A 26,274-nucleotide genomic window follows, 5' to 3' on the forward strand; every position below is an offset into this window, starting at 1 on the left:
TTACGTTTTGTAGACTTATTTAAATTTCTTCCGTACAGTCTCGAAAATTTGGTGTCAAAATTAAAACCTGAGCAATTCGTCTATACAAAGCAATATTTTTCTGATGATAAGTTCCCTTTAATTCTCCGTAAGGGAATTTATTATTATGATTACATAACAAATTTAGATACATTTAAAGAAACTGAATTTTCTGAAAGAGAGACATTTAATAGCAAATTGAATGGAACACAAATTTCCGAGACTGATTATCAATATGCAAAACTGATTTGGTGTGTGTTTAAATGTCAAAATTTAGGGGACTACCATGATCTATATTTAAAATGTGATGTACTTCTCACAGCAGATGTGTTGGAGAATTTTCGAAAGACGTGTTTAAATGCTTTTTGTATTGATCCAATTAATTGTTTTACTGCACCTGGTTTGGCATGGCAAGCCATGTTATATAAAACAAAAATTGAACTTGAACTTTTATCAGATATCAATATGTATATGTTTGTAGAAAAATCAATTCGCGGAGGTATTACACAAGCTGTATTAAGGTATGCCAAAGCTAATAATCCTTACGTACATGATTTTGATGCGGAAAAAGAAAAATCTTATTTACTGTATATTGACATGAATAATCTGTACGGACTATCAATGATTGACTATTTACCATATGGTGGTTTTCGGTGGGAGGACAAAATTGACAATGGGCAAGACAAGAATAAAATTATCAATTGGCCCACTGATAGTGAATGTTTTTTTTTTCTAGAAGTGGACTTAGAGTATCCAAATTATTTACACGAATACCATTCTGATTTTCCGTGTGCTCCCACTAATGAAGTTCCACCAAATGGTAAATACTCAAAATTACTATTGACACTTAAATCGAAATCGAATTATATCTTGCATTATAGAGTATTACAATTTTATCTAAAACAAGTTTTAATATTGGTAAAAGTACATAAAATATTATGGTTTCGTCAATCTAAATGGCTTGCATCTTATATACAAGAAAATACTCAGCGTCGTGCAAATGCCACAATTGAATTTGAAAAGGATTTCTATAAGTTATTAAATAATTCTGTATACGGAAAGGCAATGGAGAATGTACGAAAACGAATTGATATAAAATTAATTAAAAATGAAAAAAGTGTAAAAAAATTAGTAGCGCAAGATCAGTTTCAAAATTGGGTAAAATTAGGAGATAATCTTGCATTATTCCATATGTTAAAAAGATCTGTAACTTTAAATAAACCGATCTATGTAGGAGCTACAGTTTTGGAACTATCAAAATTAGCAATGTATGAATTCCATTACAATATAATGAAACCTCGATATGGAGATAAGATTAGCATTACTTATATGGATACTGACTCTTTCATTTACTACATTAAAACCGACGAAATTTATAAAGATATAAAAGACATGAACGATTATTTTGATACTTCTAATTATGCAGAAAATCATTCTTTATATAACACAAAAATAAACACGTTTTGGGTAAAATGAAAGATGAGTTAAGTGGAGTTCCTATCATTGAATATGTTGGTTTACGAGCAAAAAATTATGCAATAAAAACTGATGAAAATAAGGAATTGAAAAAATGTAAAGGGATCAAGAAAAATGTAGTTAAAGAACAAATTACGTTTAACGATTATAAATCATGTCTATTTCAAAACGAAACGATTCATAAAACACAATTTGAAATTAAAAGCAAATATCACAATTTAACAACAAATCAGGTAACAAAATTAGCGCTAGATCCGTATGATGACAAGAGAAAAATTTTAAATTGTAATATACATACTGTTCCTTGGGGATATCATAATAAAGATTTAACATGTAAGATTTGTATATTGTAAATATGATAATTTTTTTGGATATATTAGTATTGATAAACAGAAAAATATGTCACAATCAGTTCGAGAACAAATAGTTGCAGAATTACATAAGGGTGCAAGACGAAACTATCCTCGAATACCCGTTATAACGAAAGGTATTCATGATTTATGGCAAGCTGATTTAGTTGAAATGAATAGTGGAAAATTGAAAGGTCTAGCAAAAATTAATCGAAATTTCAAATATTTATTAACTGTGATAGATACATTCTCTAAATATGCTTGGGCTATTCCTGTGAAAAATAAAACTGGGAAAGAAATTACACAAGCATTTATAACAGTACTGAGAAAAGCAAACAAAAGCCCCAAATTTTTACAAACTGACAGGGGTCGAGAATTTTATAATTCAGAGTTTCAGAAGGCGATGAAGCAAAATAATATTAAACATTATTCCACATACAGTGATGTGAAAGCAAGTATTATTGAAAGATTTAATAGATCATTACGTAATTTAATGTGGAGACAATTTACACTGCAGGGAAATTATAAGTGGATTGGCATTCTGCCGGAATTACTACATAAATATAATAATACTATTCATTCCACTATTAAAATGAAACCTATCGACGATATTAAAAAGAAAATGAAAAACATCTATTGACATACATCTATTGCAAAAAGTTTTCTGTGATAAAAAGAAAAAGTAAATGTAAGGTAGGTGAATATGTAAGAATTAGTAAACTTAAGCGTCCTGGTTTTGATAGAGGTTTTACACGCAATTGGAGTACAGAAATTTTTCGAATTGCTAAAGTTTTCTTCACTAATCCTCCAACATATCACTTAGTAGACTCAAATAATAAACCTATTGAGGGAAGATTTTACGGACACGAATTACAATTAACGAAATTTCCAAAAACATATTTAATTGAAAAAGTTTTGCGAAAGAAAAGTAATAAGACCTATGTGAAATTGTTGGGTCTGCCAAAAAGTGAAAATTCTTGGATTGATTTAAAGCATACTATATAGAAAAAAAAGAAAAGTCAAGAATTCATAGGTGAAGCATGTCGTCACAAGTATTTCTTGTAGATTTTATAATTTCAAAAGGTGAATTTTATATTTTAAATTCTAGCAACACTGTAAATTTTCGTTGCTTAGTTAAATTGTCATCGTCATCATCACGAGGTCTATCAGTATCACAAGTAAAAAGTATATTAAATCAAATTTGTTCTTCAACAAACGCTGTGTTTTTATGTAAAGGAGAAAAGAAAGCAAAATATTTAAAAACGCTATTTAAAATAAATGTGATATATCTGTAATAGAGATGGAATGGAAAATTCCTTCTAAATTATATCATTCTATTGTACTGGAGAAGGGAGTGTGGGAAACAGCTGTTGTTGAAGTACATTATACAAGTTCATTTTAGAATGTTTCCAAATATACAAATAATATTTATTACCGTATCATGAATACAAAAAACTGGAACATAACTCAAATCTTACCAGGCCACTATTATCATGTTGATGATATTCTATCTCAAATTAATCATAAAAGTGATATATTAAATTTACAATTAAAAGTCAAAGCATCTGTAAAACGAATTGAGGTTAATAGAGTAATAAAAGATCAAGAGAAGCATATAGAAGTACGCCTATCTCCTGAACTAGCCAGAATACTAGGGTTTGATCATATACAGCAGGAAGATATTGCAGTTGTTCATCATGCTCGTTATCCACCTGATTTACAAAAAGCGCTACCTAGACTTATGTATATTTACAGTGATATTGTAGAACCACAAATGGTAGCTGACACCATAGCTCCATTGTTACGTATTATAAATACAAATATTACACAGCATGGTATTAATAATGTACATATTTTTGACAATCCTCATTATGTGCCCGTGTAACGTAAACAATTTGATCAAATTATTTTTGATTTAAGAGATAGTACAGGTAATCCACTTCCTTTCCAATATGGCAGTGTATGTGTAAAATTACATTTTCGTAGACGTAATACAGTATTGTAAATTTTACCATGTGTGAATATTAATAGTAAGAAAAGACAAAAATGCAGTGTGAGTGTATGAAATCAGAATTAGATTTATCTGCTGGTTTACCCCCGCAAACCAGTATTATAGGTAATAAAATAGTTCCATATAAGCCTGTGGCTTCGATATCTGATAATGCACCAATAGAAGTTGTTGTCCCCGGTCATGGGGATGACTATATAGACTTACCGCACACAATGTTTTATGTTAAAGGTAAAATTACTAAATCAGATGGTTCTAATTTAACTTCTGCCGATAAGAAAATTGGGCCTGTAAATAATTTTCTCAATGCAATGATCAGTGAAGTGGAATTATATTTAAATAATCAACTTATTTCCTACTCTTCACATGCATATGCATATCGATCGTATATTGAAAAACTACTAAATTATAATGCTGAAGCTAAATCAACGCATCTTCAAACATCAATGTGGTTTAAATATACTGCAGGGCATATGGACAGTGTGGCTCATAGTAATGTAGGATTTAAACAACGTTTTCTTCTCCCTACTTTAAGTCAGTCATTTGAATTATTGGGTTATATTCATAATGATATTTTCAATCAGGAGAAATTTTTACTGAGTGGTGTACAATTGCGTATTAAACTAATTCCAGCTAAACCTACATTTTGTCTAATGGGTGACGCAGATGCTGATGGAAAAGTTGTAATTACAGATGCAACATTGCTTGTGAAAAAGGTTGATGTATCACCAGCCGTTAAAATAGCACAAAACAAAGTATTACAAAATCCTAAATTTAGAATAAAATATCCTATAACAAAAGTGCAGGTGAAGACAGAAACTCTGCCACAAGGAATTATGTATAGTACACTTCCAGATCTGTTTTCAGGCATGGTGCCTAAACGTATTATTATTGGTTTTGTTACTAATACTGCTTTCAATGGTACTTATCAAACAAATCCATTCAATTTTCAACATTTTAGTATGTCATTTTTTACATTGTATGTTGATGGAACGGCAGTCCCATCCAAACCATTACAACTGGATTTTGATAATAAACTATATATACAAGCATATTATACATTATTTACAGGTTCAGGTATTTATTATTCTAATCAAGGTAATGATATTTCACTTGCTGAATATCCTAATGGTTATTACTCTAGTGGTGTTTGATTTAACTTCTGATTCAAGCGCAAGTGCTGCATTTCATACTAGTCCACAACGGCAAGGAAGTGTACGTTTAGAGGTTCATTTTAAAGAAGCACTGCCATCTCCTGTAACAGCAATTTTTTATGGTGAATTCTCTTCAGAATTAGAAATTGATTTCCAGAGAAAAATATATATTAATTTTAAAAAATGTTAAATACAATTGAACTTTATGAAGCATTACAACAAAATTTGCCTAAAGATCATTTTATTGGTGTATATACTGCTGATGAGTTACCTTTGTTTATTCATACATTTCCAGCCGCCATAATTATAAATACTGATTCTAGTGATAAGCCTGGTGAACATTGGGTTGCTGTTTATATATCTAATATGTGTGTGGGAGAGTATTTCGATAGCTATGGTATACCTCCCTATATACAACATCATATAAGGTTTTTAAGACGAAATTGTCTGTATTATACATGGAATCATAGACGTATTCAAGGTGATTTATCTCAATTTTGTGGACATTACTGTTTTCTATATCTAGCATGTCGTGCATCTGGTTATTCATTGCTCGATTTTTTAAACAAATTCTCACTCACTACTATTGATGCTAATGATATTATGCTTTATTCAATTATGAGAGTATGATGATGTTATTTTTTTAAACTCCGCCACTGCCGGTCCCAAGCCCTGGATGAGAAAGGAGGAGAGTTGGGGTGTTGCTACCCCCGTGAAAGAAAATAATCTCTGCTATGTTCAAAAGTGTTGAAACGAGTTCACCCCTGCTATGTTTCGTAGTCTCTGTCTGATGCGCTATGTTATCATACTCTTTTACTAGTTCTGCTATGTGAAAATAGGGGTTGAAAAATATGCTCATAAAAGGGAACGAGTTCAAATAGGTGTGGAAAAATAGGCCCACTGCTATGTTACATTAAAACGAGTACACCCCTAAAATATGCTCGTAAAAGGTAACGAAGTTCAAACCGAATACACCCCTATTCTCTGCTATGTTCATTATGTTCAAATAGGGGTGGAATACACCCACGTAGTCTTATGTATTCTCTGCTAAGTTCAAATAGGGGTTGGAAAATATGCTCATAAAAGGGAACGAGTTCCAATAGGGGTTGAGTATTATTTATTCTCTGCTATCTTCAATTAAGGTTGAAAAATATGTCATACTCTTTTACTAGTTCTACTATGTTAAAATAGGGGTTGAAAACGAGTATACCCTTGTTATGTTATGTTATGTGTTCGTAGGGGTTGGAAAATATGCTCATAAAAGAGATTGAATACACCCCTTCTATGTTTCATATTCTTATCTGTTACCTGATCTTCTGTTAAGTTACGTAGTCTGATGTTCGTAGGGGTTGGAAAATATGCTCATAAAAGGGAACGAGTTCACCCCTTAAAATATGGTCATAAAAGAGAACGAATACACCCCCTAAAAAGTGCTCATAAAGGGGAACAAACACACCCCTAAAATGGAGGTCGTAAAAGACCGTGGGTTCACGGTGTAAGGTGCTTAATTTCCCAGGGGCTCCTGAGTTGGCCAATGCTGAGTGATGTTGAGCCAGATAGATCCATTTTCTACTACTGCAGCGCAGGCAGACACCCACGTCATTCAAGTGTAAATGATATAATATTAAGAGCATTAATATCAGCAGGAGTCCCAGCAGTGAGGGAACCGATTGGATGCAGCCGATCTGAAGGAAAAAGACCCGATGGTATGAAATTAGTACCTTGGAAGAAAGGAAAGGCATTGATTTGAGACTTCACATGTTCAGACACCTATGCCTCCTCCCACCTACAATATGCCTCAGTACCAGCTGGACTCGTAGCTGCTCGAAGAGCGAAAGAAAAAAGGAATAAATATAGCAAACTACTCGATAACTATTACTTTGTCGCAATAGCAATTGAGTCTAGCGGTTCTTGGGAAGAAGGAGGCCTCAAATTTATAAAAGAAATCGGCCACCGTCTATCGATTAAATCAGGAGATAATCGAGCAAAAAGTTTCCTGATTCAACGCACAAGCATAGCCGTTCAACGTGGGAACGTGTCGGCTATAATGGGAACATTGCCCACTAGTAAAGAGCTAGAAGAATTTTTCTTCTGTAATTGCGAAGAAGGGAGGCTAGGAGTAAAAACAGACATCATTGGTCCATCAATTTATGTAGCAACCGAGCAAGGAGTATGGAGATATAGCTCACAGTCCATAAGTTTATATGAAAAATTACGGCATGAATGCTGTACCGTAGGCTACATCAAGACAGTGACATAACATGACAGGTTGGAGCCTTTGAAAGCAGAAAATTTAGTAATACCTGCCGAACATTATGGGAACAAAGTACCGAAGAATAGATATTTACTGTTTCATTTTAAATTTTCATTATAACAGTTTTTTAATAATCATTGTTATTTTAAAAATTTAAAAATATCAGGTTGTGATGACATCTAAATAATAAATATAAATCCCAAATAACAAACAAATATAACAAGAAAGAAGAAGTATTGAATAATTGTTTGAATAAATATATTAAAGAATAGTATATATCATTCTTTTTCTTCTTTTAACAATAATTTTACATTGTCATGAGCTGACACCAATTACTGCAATATATTCCAACAGTTTTCTTATACATTAACCCAGAAAAAATCATAATAAAGTGAAAATTTGCACATACTTTTAAGAAGGTGTATATAACAACATACTGAAAGTCTTGAAATATCCGGTAAAGGGTTTGGACGCCATATTGGTAAATGACCACCAAACAGCGGTTTTAAAATTAATAACAGGTTCTCACTTTAATAGCTATAATTCACATTGTATTGATGTTTCTTTTAGTTAACTCGACTAACAAAGGACTACGCTTACATACACTTACCAGTCTACTTCACACATGAGGGAAGTTACGGGGGGATTTTTTAAGAATCCCTAAACTTTCTTCTTCCGATTCGTTTTTATTAATCAGTAAACAATCTCGTCCTCTGAGAGTAGAAGTTAAACTTACATTAAATACGCCATAATACACACAATATAATATCCAAGTTTCATTCAAATCATAGTGATAGAATCGGAATAACAAATAAAACTTCATTAAGTACTACTCTTTGACTACGCATAGAGCGAATAAGGCATTCTGTCAAGCTACATTCCCCAAATGTTATGTTTACTTCTTGAACGTCACATCTCAAGAGAAGTTTTTTGCGAATCTGAAGAGGAAATCTAGATTTATTGGAATACTTTCTAAACATCTCACCGCTGCTGGCACCAGTGTTCTTTAAGAATAGAGATGCACGTGTCCAGATTGTGAGTACAGCAATAGAAATCTCTTTCAAACAACCACATCCAGATCAATTATTGGTGGAAGATATTGATCTGCTAGTACTTTCGGCCTCATTAGCAAGTGAGGAAATATAAAAGTAACTAAGAAAGTTCTGTCGCTTTTTTCGGAGGTCTGTATTCAATTAGCTCTCACGTCGTAAGTTGAATGTGAATGGAGATAAGGCGAAGGTTAGTTCTTGATGTGGGTATATCCAACATACTACCTGGTTGTGGCAGTTCAGTTAAACCGTGAACTTGCGTAAGGATATAGTGAACATGAGACTTCCACAGAGCGTCATAAGGGCGTGTATGCTGTACGAGTTGAAACTGGGGTCAAATGCCACTGCAGCGAGGCGGAAGATATGCTAGACCTTTGGTGACTGTGTCGTGACTACACGAACAGTGCAGCGGTGGTTTAACAAGTTTAAGGACGGCAGCGAAACATTCGAAGATGCACCACATGCCGGAATACCAACACATGTACAAAATTATCTTCAGGCAGCAGTTGAGGGAACAGTGGGCAGATATGTGTGAAACTGGGACTACAATTTAGTGTGAGTGGAGAAACCATTCGGCACCACCCCTACAAACATGGGATTCACTACAAGTTGAGTCTATGGGTCCCACATGATTTCACTCCGGGCCAGAAGCAACACGAGCAGATACCTGTGTTTCTTTGCTGTCTCGTCTGAGGTAGGAGAGATTTCCGCACAGGGTGTTGACGTGATGAGAAGTGAGTCCTGTACGGAGCTCCACAGCGCCGTCATCGTTGGTTAGCATCCCATGAATCGGTTCCAAAACAGCAGAAACCAGCCTGAATCAGAAGAAGGTCATCCTATGTATTTGCTGGATTTCTCGCGGCATCGTGCATTAGGAACTACTACCAGCTGGTCAGAGCATCAGCGCAGCTGTCTACTGTTAGCAGTTTATCCGTGTTCAAGAAAAACTCAAAACTCTGGACCCAGCACTTCTGAATTGCAAAGGGATCCTCCTGTTACAGAACAACGCTAAGCCCCACGTGGCTGGGATGACCCGGACACTGTTCCACGCCTTGGATGGGAAACACTATTGCATTCGACATACCCCACGAACATTGCACTGTCCGATTATCACCTGTTCAATTCCTTGGGCAATCTCCTTAGAGGATACCAGTTCAAGTCAGTAGTAGAGGTGCAAAATGCACTTGATACCTTCTTCTCTTCACGGCCCACCAAATTTCTACCACGATGGAATCCATAGTCTTCCCGAACGTTGGCAGAAGATCGTTAATGTTCATGGGGACTATTTTTGATCTTCCAGGAACGTCTTAGGTGACATATCAGTCAAAGGTGTTGGGCGAGAAAGCGACATAACCTTATTGGTTACCTTTATAGATGTTACATTCATTAGTCCGGGGAAAAGTCCCTTTTAAAGTCTTCAGTTCAAGAAAATTACAAGAAAATCTTGGAAACATGAAGACACATTTACCATTTTTATATGCTGTCACAGTTGCGATACAACGTCATCCTCTTTACCGCCAAGGAAAAGCAAAGGCATTTGCTGAAGCAACGCTAAGGTCTACAAGAATAAATCGGAATTTTCAACGATGAGAATTTGATTCTTGAATCCGTCACTAGTTACTCCAGGTAAATTGTTTTTTTCTTACTTGGTACGGTGCTGAGACGTCAGTGCTTACCTTAAATTAGCTGCGTTATCGAGCATTCATGAAAGCTATTGCGAAATATCCCGTCACGGAGAGGCAGAGGATTGAAACGTGTTTGTAACCAATCATGACAGTGAAAGCTCAAGCTTCAGACTCTCTATTTTAACTTAAATATTGTAGTTGCAACATGGTATGTGAACGTGTAGGAGTTTAAGTGTGTTTAGTGGTGAACATGTTTAGGTAGTGAAGGTAGTGAACGTGTTCAAGTGTAGGAAAACAGGACTGATAAGTACCTCGTTGTGTGTAGATTGTAATGGCAGTGGTTGCACCAATTCCTATTATGAGAAAATTAATCCCGATGAAAATACGAATGTGAATACTATTAAAATGGTTATTGAAAATCCAGACTGCATTTAGAAACACCGTGTACTGTAAAACTGACTCTGTTATTAACGAATTCTACAATTATTAATGCCTTTCATTTCGGATACATAAAAACATCGTAAAAGCCTCTTTAATTCAAGGGTGGATAACTTAACGAAATGTGCAATATTTACAATTCGTTATCTGTTACGGTTACTATTTTGTAACCTATTTCTGCACCTAGTTAATAACGTTGTTAGTCTGTGTAACTTTTAAAATGGTACGCTCTGATTACGCTACTCTGAATAACTTTACTCACTGGAACATTCTGCATTTTGGTAATGTAGTTACAGTCACCAAGGGATTAGCGTTACTCGAAATACCCACCTATGTCGTACCTGCTTGAGATTGTTAAGATAAAACTGGTTCCAATGAATACCAGTTCCCTCTCGAATCCAAAGTGTTTTGTTCCTTGATTTTAGCAATATGAAACGTATTGAAATTCTACAGAACATTTTTGTGTAAGTAGACATATTTTTGTTATGATGAGTACCATTTCTATGTTTCTCTTTTCTTTACCTTTTGTACCTGTATTTCATCTTCTTCAATTCTGATGGTCTTGGAGTTACGCTTGTATAACGTTTAAACATCCTTGGCTACCGGGGGTCTAAGGTTGGCTTTTTAAAAGAATCTCCATTATACTAGAAAATAAATTCCACGTTTTTCAGTTTGTTTTCTTTTTCCTCATACTTAAGATTCAGTAAACACCTTAGGCCCCGAGGCACATGTCCTTTGAGAATAGCATTACTTTGATTGTTCTGTATTTAAAAAGAGGAAAAAGAGAAATGATCAAAGAGTGAAGTTAATATAAGCTTATTGATAAGACTTTTACTTCTTGTGATGACACTGCCGATAGTTGAGTTACTTTGTAGTTTAACGTCCTTTTCGGCAACGAGGCTTTATGAGACGGGACCTACTGATTTACGAGGAATCGGAACCACATGAGCTTATACCGGGAATCGAAGCCGGGTCTCCCAGGCCAAAGGCGCGTACGCTAAGCATTTAGCAATGAAAGAGCTCACTGCCGGTAGTCACCATTTATGTTTATTTTACAACAGACTTGCACTGACCAATGTGGTTGAAGCTCGAGCTCACTTCCCACCAAGGATCGAACCCGGAGCTACATACACCAAAGTTACACATACACTGGTCCCCAGGGAAGCAGCAAGGATATTTCATTTGTTTGCAAGCAATTTAGTTAATAAATCAAATACATATCAGACATCAGTGGCGTAGCGAGAAACTCATCAAGGGTGGCCAACACACAAGCATTATATATATATATATATATATATATATATATATATATATATATATATATATATATATACAGGGTCGGAGAAAGGATTTTCTGAGGGGGTGCACCAATAACTACCAGTACATTTGAATTGAATTGGAATTTTTTAAACGCCTTTAGGCACCTGTAGTGTGAATGAGGAAATGCCCTGGAAATCCTAAGTATCTGTACCCGGTGAATCCTTTTGTTGAACTTTTAGAAACTTGACTTAAACTATCGATTTTGCAAAACTTCCCTTTGATTTAAGCCGAAATCGAAACATAACAGAAGAAAATTTCGGAAAGTGTTGCTATTTTCACTCTTAGCTTCTCACTTTAGGTAATGTATATTTGAAGGGGGGTGCACGTGCCATATCTATCTATCTATCTATCTATCTATCTATCTATCTATCTATATATCTATCTATCTATCTATCTATCTATCTATCTATATATATATATATATATATATATATATATATAAAATGTGTGTGTGTGTGTGTGTGTGTATGGGTTGGGTTGAAAAACCCGGAGTGCCAGGTCACCACGGCAACTAGAAATATGAATCGGATGCAGGGTTGTTTTGTTTAGAACAAAATGTTTAAAACAAGTGATTAAAACTTGTTTTAAACAATTAGTTTTGTTTCAATCAAATTTTATATACGTTTTAAATATTTTGTTTTAAACACGCATTTTTAAGACTTGTTTAAATATATTTCTATTTTATCTTATTTTTGTAAAAAAATCTGCCAGAAAAAGGAAATTGTCAAAAATTGCTACCCATTCAGAAGACTATTTTCTTTTCATGTGAATGTTTTGACTTCTCGTGGCAATGTGGTAATCTACAGTTTATTTTGTCTCATTTTCGCCCTTTGATTTTTAACGTTCATTGTATTGTTTAAATGCTCATAAGTTAACTTGCAATAAAGTGTCATAGTCGAAGGTTGTACTACTTGTAGAACTGACATTAAAAAGAAAATAAAAAAATTATGATGGAAACAAATTTTTGTGTTGTATTCAGAAAACAAACAAAGGGTTCTTGCGATTCTAAATTGCTTTTCTGAAATTAATATATCGCAGGCATTCGTTGATATAGTAGCCTACATGTTGGTTCTCACCCGGTACCCGGTTGGTTCTCGCGAAGTGTCCCCTCGAGATTGGTGTAAAATTGATTCAAATACAAAGTTCTCTGCTGTCTAATGTGTATTGTACTAAATTTAGCTGCCCATGCCGGTAATTGGCATATTTATGGGCCTTCATATATCCGGAATTCTATCATACACTACCGTAACGCTCGGACACAAAATTGCTTTTAGTTTTTTAGATGTTACTCACTGGACATAAATATGGGCATACGCAAAACAAATTGGATCAAGTACTGCTACTGACACATGTTACTTACCCCGGCCGCCATCTTAGATCCGCCACATTAGATTTTACTTACGGTTTTTCAAATGGAAATAGGTGCAAATATTACATCGGGCATTTACATTTACATTCACTGGCGTAAGGTATTTTACCGTAGCTTGTACCGTTTGGAAGGTATTAGGCCTACATGTTCATTCCTTCCAGGCACTTCGCGAATAGACATTGCAGATTAATATCAGTTACGCTTACGTTTTTGATGTTGACAAATCAAAACAATTTCTAACTGGAAAACTCCTTACAACATCGGTGCCATAATCTTATTACATTTCCGTGAGTGGTTGTTATTATTTCCATGTTATACTATAATAAGGAAGTATTGTATTACGGTCAAAATTACTAATGTAGATCCAGATACGGCCAGATTTGGGTGAAGACCTACCATTCCCGTATTGACATCTGTGTGTCTGCATGTATATAAGTTCAAAGAATATTTCATCAACGATAGCTCACATAAAAGATTGCGTATACACACGGGGCTCTGCACAACTTTCTATTTGGTTCAATATGAAGTGCTTGACTTTTAATGGTATATACAAGCTACGATAAAACTCAGTACACGAATGAAATTCCGAGAAAAGTTTACATTAATTTGATGTATCATTTGCACTTATTGCCATCTGAAAAACAGAAAGTTTAATCCAAGATGGCGGCCAAGGTGGGTAACATATGTCAGAGAAGGAGTACTTGATTCAATTTGTTCTGCATATTCCCATATTCATGTCCAGTGACATCTAAAGCAACTAAAGACAACTTTGTGTCCGAGTGTTATAGTAGTGTATGATTGAATTCCGTATATATGAAGACCCATAAATATGGAAATTACCGGTATGGGCCGCTTAAATTAGTACAATACAGATTGGGCCACGGAGAACTTTGCATTTGAATCAATGTTACATGAATCCCGAGGGGACACTTCGCGAATGTACCTTGTCAGTCTCCGTACAACTTGTAATCGGTTAACATTAGTTTTACGGGAAGAAAAGACATCATTTTGAACAACTTTCCAGTTTCGATCATCTGAATTTCCTCCTTATTTATTGGGTGTAAGGACCTCAAACTTGTTTTGTTGGACCTTGCTTATCGAAACGTTTCTAAACCTGCCTTACTCCGCAAAATATGAAATTCAGGGTGGGGTGGGAGCGGATGCCCTCCTGCCCCATTGACGCCCCTATCTAGCGGCTGTCATATGAAACTATCCCACGGCCTTTCACGTGGTTTTAGTTATATTTATTGCGGACTCTTTACTGCGAAGATATTACGTTTGGAAATTGAATTCAGTTGTTGAGCAAACCTGAACGTTATTGAAAATGAACTTGGATCCATAGTGCTCTGAACGCCTCAAATATTACTGTTCTTCAACGAATTAGTGACTTAAAAAACAACCAATTACATAGGCTTGCAGAAAATATTCTAAAGTTAGCACAACATGAAGTGTGCTTCAAACTATCATTACTTTTGGAAAATGTATTATTTTCAGATAATTTTATTAGCATGAGTGTTCTGAAGTAGTAATCAAATTTTTGCAACTAAAAATCACACCCGCCTCCACGAAACGCGATTGTAGTCCCTAAGAGCATAATTAGGAAATTTTCAGAAGCAGTAACCCCGAAATGACTTGTTTTAAGGCTAAAGTAACCCCACAAGCGTATTTCTGGTAAAGTTCTAGCCTTAAAACACGTCACAAGACTACATTTGTATTTGAAATTTTGAATTCCAATCAAAGATGGCAGCCATGATGCTTGATAGCACTATCTGATGTGTCAGACCACTTAAAAGTTTCATCATTTTCCCTCAACCCGTTCTCAACGCACAAGGGTGGTGAGGACTTTTGTTTCACCATGCATATTGATAGATTGTGTGAAATCTCCACAGTAGGTAGATTTTAAAATCTACCTAAAAAGCTAATTACAACCAAGAAAGTACTTATGAGAATCACTGGCAAGAGGGTGTAATAAAAAGGGGTCGCGATATGAAAGAAGTTGAGAATTACTAATCTATATTGAAATATTCTGTACCCAGCACAGTGTTATTAACCAGGATAAAATAAATGAAACGGTCGCTTGCAAGTAAGGAGCAAAAAGTCCTAAGCAATAAGTTATTACATGATTTTGAACATCTTTTTTGTGTTTTAAACACATGTTTTGTTGTTTTTTTTAAATAAAACTGTATTTTTTCCAACCCTGATGTGGTATCTAACTAGTATAAAACAAAACCATGTACCAAATTGGTCGCCAGGTTGGAATTTTCAATCGCCAGGTCGCCATTGGTTACTGAATATTTCCGTTTAGCGATAGACATTTGCATAAATTATATCTTGCAAAAAAAAAAAAAAAAAAAAAAAAAAACTCCATGATCTTGTTGCTGGACTCAGAATTGAGGTTTCGTGGCGTGCCTGTAATATATAGCAAATAAATATATAGAAGTCATTACACATGCCGGCATGAAAAGGTCAGAAATATGGCGTTTGAAGCTAATAACTGACAATGTACAGAGCCAAATGAACACATTCAAACACTCAAGATTGTACTTCAGCCCCTTCCCCTTCCGTCAAACAAAATATATTCGTAGTTCTTGTGTTGTTGTAAAAGCGAACCTGACTTTTGCCCTGTCGCTTTGTAAAGTATAGCGATCTTTATTCTTTGGACAATGGGCTATCTGCGCGCCAAATTTCCATGATATTCGGCCAGTAGTTACGGAGAAATAAAATAGAACATACAAGGCAAGCCGAGCCGACCCTGTCGCCGACCAAGCTCGACCATCACATGTAGTGATCTTTATTCCTTAGATGATTGGGTACTTGTGCATCAAATTTGGTTTAAATTTAGCTGGTAGTTACCGAGGAATAAAGTACTACATACACACATACATAATTGCAGTACCAAATTTCACAATAGTAAATCCTCACGTTAAGCGGATTTGCATATCCAGGCTCCTAACTATGAAAACATTTACGATCACTCCAACCCCAACCCTTTCTCAGATTCAGTCTGTTGTATATAAGTTATTAGGACGTAAAAATGAATGTAGTTTATACGAAAAAGACTTTTATGCATTGCAAGACCTGTAACGCCCAAATATTCACCACAAACTTATAGTCGTATCGGCATAAACAAAAAAATAATAATGAGAGAAAACTGACAGAACATTATTAGTCCACTTTGAGCATGATCGAAGATATGGCCATGAAGGGGGAAATTTATGTCGACAGGATCTCAAATTCTCACACAGGTTACGCCCTGAAATCATCACTGTTTCAAAGGTTTCCTTAACAAATACCTAGGTAGAATATTACATTTATTTCTCGTTTTACGTTTTGAAATGACAAAATCATAATTTTAAAGAGAATTATAATACGATAAGCATAAAGATTTATATGACTAATGAAGTAAATATTATTGTGTAAGTTATCGTTTTGTAATTGGATTAAAACTAGAATATTCGTTTGCATCGCACTTTAAAGTAAATCCTCTCTCTATATAATTCTTACTGGAAAGCATGTTGTTTAACTCCAATTACTTAATCAATAGTTTTAATAATATATCTTTATTGTAATATTTTTACTATTCAATGTCGTATACACTTCATTTCCCAAAGCGAAACCTCGCAAATGTATAGTGGGCTAGTGAATATTATCAAATAAATTATCGTTTAGTTTATGTAAATACTGCATCGTCTGATTTGAAACTTCGTATTTTAAATAATAATAATAATAATAATAATAATAATAATAATAATAATAATAATAATAATAATAATAATAATAATAATTATTATTATTATTATTATTATTATTATTATTATTATTATTATTATTATTATTATTATTATTATTATTATTATTATTATAAAATCATAGCCATATATTATAAGAATTTCAGTCTTACTCAATAAATGAATTCAACGTGATCTCTATTTAAAGTTCTATTTATTCGAATGCAATAGAAATACTAAGAGAAACTTCGAGAACAGGTAAAAGAAAAATCTTACTTTGGTAGGACTGGAACTAACACTTAAGAGTTCCTTTCAATTTACAGACAAATGCCTTAGACACTTTGTTTCTTTTCTTTAAGTTAACTGATTTACTGAACGTATCTGAGTAAGTTGTCTCTATTTTCTACTCGGTTATACACGTTTTACGTCATTTCCTTTAATCTTGAACGACAGGAAAACGAATACAAAAACGTCTAGAAACAGTTAAAAGTCTAAAATTCCCTACCGAGAATTCAACCTGGGACCCCGTATACCAAAGGCAGACGTGCAAGCAACTAGACCAGTGGTAAGAGCGAATGAAATGTATTTTGAAGTGTCTGAAGTTTATGCCTATTTCACCCTGATGTAATATGTCTATTGATGTTTATATGTTTACCGTATACGTTACTTTGAGGAATGATAGATGTTATTCATATAGGTTCTATTATGTATTCGTCCATAAATAATATATAAATTATCAGAATTATTCATGATCTTTCATGGAAATTCACTTTTGCATGCACAGTAGACAGACAGTGTAATTGGAAGGTGAGTTCAACAGAGATTATGTATTTCGCCGACATTATTTAATAGCTATGTAGAAGAGATAACGAAAACGAGTATACATAAGGAAGATGGAATTTCGATAGAAGATAAAATGATGAGGTGTATACGGTTTGGGGTTGATATGGTTGTTGCTGCAGAATCTAAAAAGAAAATTAATAATATGTAGAAAACTTGAGAAAGACTTCTGAAGAATATGGGATGAAAATAAATGTTAGAATACAAAATCCATGGTGATTGAAACGAAGCGATCGGTGTCAAATATAGAAGTAGGAGCGGGAGAAAAGAACAAATGACTAGTTTTCGATATCTGAGTAGTATTATTAGTGATGATATGATATGCGAACGTGAAATAAAAGCACGGATAGAAATGGCGAAAGAAGCCTTTAGGATGAAGAAAATACTATTTTGTGGGACCTTGAATAGAGTTGAAAAAAGACTCATAAAATTCTTCGTGTACTGTATTTTATTGTATTTATAAGGCAGAATCATGGACATTGTGCAAAAATGATTAGGAACAATTGAAGGCTTTCAAAATATGTGCGTGGAGAAGAATGGAGAGAAATAGCTGGGTCGAGAGGAAAAGGAATGAAAGGGTGTTAGAAATGGAAGGAGAAAAATATTATTAAGAACTGGAAGAGAAACTTTTTGGAATATTTGTTAAGAAGGAACTGTATCATGAGGGATGTGCTAGAGGGTATGGTGGCAGGAAAGAGAGGGAGGGGGCGAATTAGACTATATATAAACGGAATTAGGCTATTGGCTATATCAAAACAGAAAAATCGTATGTGAAGATGGAAAGGTTAACAGAAGATCGTGGAGCATGGGAGTTTCTCAGCCACGGTAAGTGACCCGCTGGTAATGGCGGAATACTTCTGATATAATGATGCTGATGATGCACAGTAGAAACAGAAAAATCCACTTTACTGTCATTACTAATACGATCAACAATGCAAATTTCTACAGGCTGTCAAAATGCCTTGCTCTAAAGGGTGTAGAGAACTATCTGTTACGATGCGAGGGGAAATCATAGATCGAGTAACTATGGGACAAACTGCCATTCAGATAGCTATGGGTACTGGCTGTAACAAGAAAACAGTGAAGAAATTGATTTAGTGGTATGAAGAAGGTGGTGAATATTTCACATCTCGGCCAAGAAGTGAGCCACCAATAATAATAATAATAATAATAATAATAATAATAATAATAATAATAATAATAATAATAATAATAATAATAATAATAATAATAATATTCTCGTATTTATATTTATTTCCAGGATGTCTTTAGCATACCCTCCTAGTGCAGTATTATTTTTTAAACGGTCACTATAAAATTGTCAAGCTAAATTTTAAAGACTCATTATAAGTGATGCTTTATTTATTTATTTCACAATTCATTTCTGCCAGTAGCTTTCGCCCCCTTACTCCTTATTCATGCTTAACCAGGAGGAAGCTGCGCGTCCTCAGGTTGGGAACCACTGCTTCCATTAAGGAATTCTGACAGCCTGTTAGAAATTTGCATTCGGACTAATATCAGTAAACTGTATTCATATGTTTCTACTGCACATGCACCAGTGCATTTCCATGGAAGATCATGAATAATTCTGATAATTTATGCAATATTTATGGACGAATAAGTAATAGAACCTATATCAATAACATACACCATTACTCAAAGTAACGAATACGGTGAACATTAGAAAATCAATAGACATATTACATCAGGGAGAAATAGGTATAAACTTCAGACACTACAAAATACCTTTCATTGGCTCTTACCGCTGGTCTAGCGGCTAGCACGTCTGCCTTTGGTGTATGGGGTCCTGGGTTCGATTCCTGGTGGCGGAATTTTGGAATTTTAATTGTTTCTAGATGTAGATGTTTTCGTGTTCCTGTCGTTGAAGCTTAAAGAAAATGATTGTAAAACGTGTATAACGGAGTAGAAAATAGAGACAACTTACTCAGATACGTTCAGGGCCACGTCGCTCAGTGGTAGAGAGTTCATCTCTGGTGCTTGGGGTCTCGGGTACAAACCATGCTCCCGCCAAGTGAACTTTGTGGTGGACAAACAACCCGTGTGCGTTGGTTTTCTCGGGGTTCTCCCGTTTCCTCCCACTTTCTTCATTCCACCATTTCATTCATCTCTCATCATCACCGTCTCCTTTAGCCTAACCGACATAAGCGTGGGACGTAAAACTTAAACATTTCATTTCATTTCCATTTTTTCAGATACGTTCAGTGAATCAGTTAACTTAAAGAAAAGAAATAAAGTGTCTAAAGAATTTGTCTGTAAATTGTAAAGGACTCTTAAAGATTAGTTCCAATCACACCAAAGTAACATTTTTCTTTTACCTGTTCTCGGAGTTTCTCTTTGTATTTCTATCGGATTCGAATAAATAAAACTTCGAATAGAGACCACGTTGAATACATTTATTGAGTAACACTGAAATTGTTATAAGATATGGCTCTGATTTATTATTCTTATTATTATTATTATTATTATTATTATTATTATTATTATTATTATTATTATTATTATTATTATTATTATTATTAGTTAAAGTACGAAGTTTCAAATCAGGCGATGCAGTATTTACATAAACTAAATTATAATTTATTTGATAATATTCACTAGCTCACTGTACATTTGCGAGGTTTTGCTTTGGGAAATGAAGTGTATACGACATTGAATAGTAAAAATATTACAATAAAAATATATTATTAAAACTATTGATTAAGTAATTGGAGTTAAACAACATGCTTTCCAGTAAGAATTATATAGAGAGAGGATTTACTTTAAAGTGCGATGCAAACGAATATTCTAGTTTTAATCCAATTACAAAACGATAACTTACACAATACTATTTATTTCATTAGTCATATAAATCTTTATGCTTATCGTATTATAATTCTCTTTAAAATTATGATTTTGTCATTTCAAAACGTAGAACGAGAAATAAATGTAATATTCTACCTAGGTATTTGTTAAGGAAACCTTTCAAACAGTGATGATTTCAGGGCATAACCTGTGTGAGAATTTGAGATTCTGTCGACATAGATTTCCCCCTTCGTGGCCATATCTTCGATCATGCTCAAAGTGGACTGATAATGTTCTATCAATTTCCTCTCATTCATATATTGTCCATTACCCGGGGAGAATCTTCTGAAATCATCAATGCTTATAATTAGTTTTTCATTACAAATCGTAGGATAATAATGGAATATTGAACATACTTAATATTTTGTTTTCAGCTTTGGATTTTAGATTTGGAATTCATATAATGTTCCCTTCTAATCGAATTTGAGAGAAAAGTAGTTGCCAAAGATTTATTCAAAGAAATGTTCTCAGTCTTCTTATGAAAATAGGAACACACTTTTAAGGAAAAAAAACGAAATCAATACTTCTTACAGGGTTTGAACACATAAACTTATGGTTTATAGACTATTGACACAAACCGCTCGATCAGTTCCTACGTCTTTACTGAGCTTCTTTAGACTTTTGTGTAAAGTAGTTTCCTGCTCCACACTTTTTTTGTTTTTTCGATACCACTATAAGTTTGTGGTGAATATTTGGGCGTCAGGTCTTGCAATGCATAAAGGTCTTTTTCGTATAAACTACATTCAATTATACGTCCTAATAACTTATATGCAACAGATTGAATCTGTGAAATGATTGGGGTTGGAGTGATCGTAAATGTTTTCATAGTTAGGAACCTGGATATGCAAACTCGCTTAACGTGGGGATTTACTATTGTGAAATTTGGTACATCTGGAGTAAAACTACAACATCCAGTCGGCTTACTCCGGGAACTAAAAAGAAGAGTCCTAACATCTGGATCACATATAGAACATACTGTATGTAAGCGGAATCCACTTTCAACATCGCAACACTAATGTGGGGCCTGAGCCGGGTGATCCTCCCTGGCTACGCCACTGTCAGACATTACCTACACCTTAAGGGGATGTCTTCCCATCATCAGAGGCTTCAGAATCTTCGTAAGATAACATGTAAAATTTAATTCATAAATATCTTAGAAAATACTGCATTTGGGAACTTTGTTTCCAAAGAGTAATACAATTCAGATGACTATCACTATGTTGCACCTAATTACTTGGATTAATTGTAACGCATTCTTAAGTATTTCGTTACTGCAGGTAAAGAGTCAAAAGACCACTTGCAAACCTCATGAATTCCTACGGATGACATTCTTTGAAGAACAAATGCTGAGGATGGGTGTATTATGACAATTTGAAAAGTGAAGCCCGTGTCTACTCCTCCAGTTTCTTAATCATTTACGCCTTGAGCAGTCTCCCTTTCCACTCCCACCCCAACTTCCCTACTGAGTTCCCACAACTTTACGACGGCAACTATGTGAATTTGCTTTTTCGGCGGAAGTTGGTGTGATTCACGTGTCAACAAAATACTTCGTAGAACAAAGATAATGATCTTTGAAACCTCAGTATGGAATGTCTTTCCAATTGCTTTTCTACATCTTTTGTTGCTTGAAACGGATGGATTCTCCTTCGAAGCAGTAGCTTTAATCTCTTCCACTCACTAATGTACAACCAAAAAATGTCTAAATGTTTCTTATATATTTGCCTATTTCTTTTGTTTTCTAGAAGGACAGATTTCTTTTCATTTTATAATATTTATCACAAAAACACATAGTATGATGTTTCTGTGGTTAGAACGGATTAATTATGTGCAGGGATGGCAAAAATCAAGTATTCGTATTAAGTTTTTTTTGAATAATTAGAGTTTGGTTTACCAAAACTCCATTATATATTTACCATATTCGCGTGTGTCCGTGTGTGACAAAAATAAATAAATAAATAAATAAAGTATTTCATGGATCATCACCAAATTGGGTAACTAAAAATACTAAGAGTCAAAAATTAGGAATTGAGTTTGTTATTAAAATAGTCTTCTCAAACCGAAAGTGGTTTAAATTAACCATTTCCGGCTTGATCATTGATCATCATAGATCGAAAACAGTAATACGTATTGAGATCCGGGTTTCTGTTTCGTAAGAACATATTTAATATCTATTACAAACTCTCTACTAAAACCGGAAGTGGTTCATTCAACTATAATTTCTCGTTTCAAAAAATATTGATTTACATAGAGCAAGAGCGGTAAAAGATAGATGAAAGCAGTTTTCTCCAATCGAATAGCTCTCAAGTGTCTAAAAAGTACAGTGGCGTAGTCGAGGGGGCTCACCAGGCTCAAGCTTTCCCATTAGTGTTGTAATGTTGAAGGATGATTCTGCTTACATGAAGTATGTTCCATTTGTAATGTTAGAACTTTTCTTTTTAGTTTCCTTAGTAAGCATAAGGGAGCTTGTAGTTTTACTCCAGATGTAATTATGTATGTGTGTGGGGAACGGACAGAATGGTAGGAGGACAAAATGGAAGGGGACATAATGGCAGGAGGACAAACTGGCAGAGGACGAAATGGCAAGGTACAAAATGGCAGGCGGACGAAATGGCAGAGGACGAAATGGCAGGAGGACATAAAGGCAGAAAGTATAATTTTAATTCTCGGGTTTTAAACTATTTTGTTTCTTACTTGGTAAATGAAGATTTCAACATAAATTTTCGATTAAATCATTACGTTCCAAAATTCAAACTGCTAATAATATTTCAATTCTGAGAATTCTGATGTATTAAGAGAGTGCCACCAAGATTTCCGCTGGAAGTTTGGAATGCTCATGAGGCAACTCTGCCTAACAATCCTCGCACAAATAACTTATGTGAGGGGTGGAATCATAAGATTTTCCATTTGGTTGGACACAACCACAAAACGGTATGGAAACTCATACAAAGCCTCCAGAAAGAAAATTCAACTGGTAATTCTATCATTTCCTAGTGTGAAAGAGGACAATACCCCGTCAAGAAAACTATAAAGGTTTATGTTGATTTGCAGCATAGATTAAGGAACCTATGTGTGGATTATGACACAAACAAAAAATCTCTTGAGGAATTCTTCCGGGAATTGATCACAACTTGAAATTAACGACAATGTAAGTAGCTAATCATACTTATGACTGCAAATTGTTTTTGTAGTCTATTTTATGTTATATTTTGTGGTATAAAATTAACACCTATGTAATTATTAGTCATTCGTACAACTGCAGAATATTTTTATATTGTGTTCTAGTATATGTGTTATAAGAGTTAACGACCTGGTATCAGGCCGTAGCCAGCCCAAAAATGAAGGAGGAGGGCGGCTGAAGTTAGGGGGGTCCAACCATATTATAGTACATCACCATATTATAGTTCATTTTGCAAGCCTACCGTGAAAATTTTAGGGGGCTGCAAAAATTTATGGGGCCCGCCCCTAGACCCCCTGGATACAGGCCTGCCTGGTATATAATTAGTCATTCTTACGACTGCAAAGTGTGTTTATAGTCTATATTACGATATATCCTATCCTAACTATATATAAGACTACATGAGCTGACATAAAATATTGAGCACTTCCTGTAGGACTACAATGATTAAATTTGGCATGATTGTAGGTTTCCGGAACTAACCCACAGTAAAATTGCCAAAAGTGAATATTTTGGAATATCAACTTGAAATTCGGAATGTTTGTACGTTTTCGTTGGCGCTACCTAAACAAATCAGTAAATATAAAAAATTCCAATCTTAGAGTGGTTTCATAGGGAACTGAAAAATCTTTCCCATGTTATTTATATGGAACACCTTTTACACCCCCAAATTATTGAGCACTTCCTGTAGGGCTACAATGATTAAATTTGGCATGGTTGTAGCTTCCCGGGACAAACCCACAGGAAAATTGCCAAAACTGAATATTTTTAATTTTTTAGGGGTCTAAAGGGGGATGAAGAGATTCCCATGTTATTTACAAAATGGGATACAAAATGGGACGTTTTCTTGGGATACAAAATCTTGAGCAACTACTGTAATAGGAAAAGAACCTATAGAATTATGGGTTTAAGAGATGCGAACCGTAGGCCGAGCAAAGACAGTGTGTGGGGGGCGAAGGCCCCGGATGCGCAGATTCAGAAAATACGAAGAGTAAAGTAGTAATGGCCTGACCTGACCGAACTTTTGATTATTCAATTTGGGGCCACTATGGACCATAGTGAATGAATCAGGGATGCTTTGGCCCAGGATTGCGTCACCTATTGAAATTTTGCTTATGCTTATTCAGGGGCCGCAGGCTGGTGCAAATGAATCAGAGGTACCTTGGCCACGCTATGACGTCATTGAATTGGGAGTATTGGATCAGAGGTCATGATTATTTTTTAAAATTACTAAAAATATGGTCTTGATGATTCATTACGTTATGAAATAGTACAGGTTTACGAATGCTTTTTATTTTTCGTTCCCTTTTATGGCATAAAATTTGGAGATTGTTATATCTTTGATGAGATGGACTAACACTGGTGCAAATGAAATCTTTAGTTTTACGTCCCACGATTATGCCGGTTAGGCTAAAGGAGACGGTTACGATGAGAAAGGAATGAAAGTGTGGGAGAAAATTGGAGTATCCCGAGCATAATGTTGCCCACCACAAAACTATTTTCGCGGGGTTTGAACCAGGGACCCCATACAGCAGAGGTGAACGCTCTACCACTGAGTCACCGCACCTCTACTGGTATGAATGAATTAGAGGTAGTTGGTTCGAGCTAATATGTTCGTTTGACGTCACTGAGCTGGGATTTTTAGCTTGGAGCTTATGATGGCTTGTTTTGTTCCCTTTTATGGGTATAAAATTACCAAAACAAGGTTTGATCTCTTACTTGATGACCTATTACATTATGAATTAGTAGACTCCAGTAATAGTATAAATTAGTATTAGTATTAATATGAAACTCGAAAACTTTGGAGTTCCTCCGTGGCTAACCGGTTAGCGTATGCGTCTTTAACGTGGGAGACCAGGGTTCGATTCCCGAAAGAAGCTCATGCGGTTCAGATTTCACGTTAATTAGTAGGTTCTATTTTCGCTACTGAACGGGACGTTAAATTCAACTCGAGAACTTTGGGAGGAATACTTGATTTTTGGTTGTTATCCCTTTGATGGGATGGACTAACACTATTGCAAATGAAATGTTTAGTTTTACGTTCCACGATTATGCCAGTTAGGCTAAAGGAGACGGTGACGATGAGAAAGGAATGAAAGTGTGGGAGGAAACTGGAGCATAATGTTACCCACCACAAAACTACTTTTTGCGGTGTTTGAACCAGGGACCCCATACAGCAGAGGTGAACGCTCTACCATTGAGCCACCACCTCCCTTACTGGTGCGAATGAAGTAGAGGTATTTGGTTTGAGGTAATGTGATTGTTTGACGTCGGGGTGACCCTATTTCACTTTTGGGACCCCCACATGGACCATAGCGAATGAGTTAGAGATGTTTTGGCCCGGGATTGCATTACCTATTGAAATTTTTGCTTATGTTTATTCAGGGGCCGCGGATCACTCAGGACACATATGATCCACGTGACGAGAGGGACCTCGTCCCCTTTGATGAGTATAAAAATATTAAAATTTGGACGTTTTTTAGCTTATCCTATTATCTTTCACGAGACATTTTTGTTATATAATAGAATACAATGGTTTACTTTTTAAATTTGGAAGTCATCGTTTCCTTTGGAGCCTTATTACGTTATATGGAGGCGTATTTAAAAT

The sequence above is a fragment of the Thermobia domestica genome, chromosome 3, assembly GCF_964235325.1.
Source record: "Thermobia domestica chromosome 3, izTheDome1.hap1.1, whole genome shotgun sequence".
Taxonomy (NCBI): Eukaryota; Metazoa; Arthropoda; class Insecta; order Zygentoma; family Lepismatidae; genus Thermobia; species Thermobia domestica.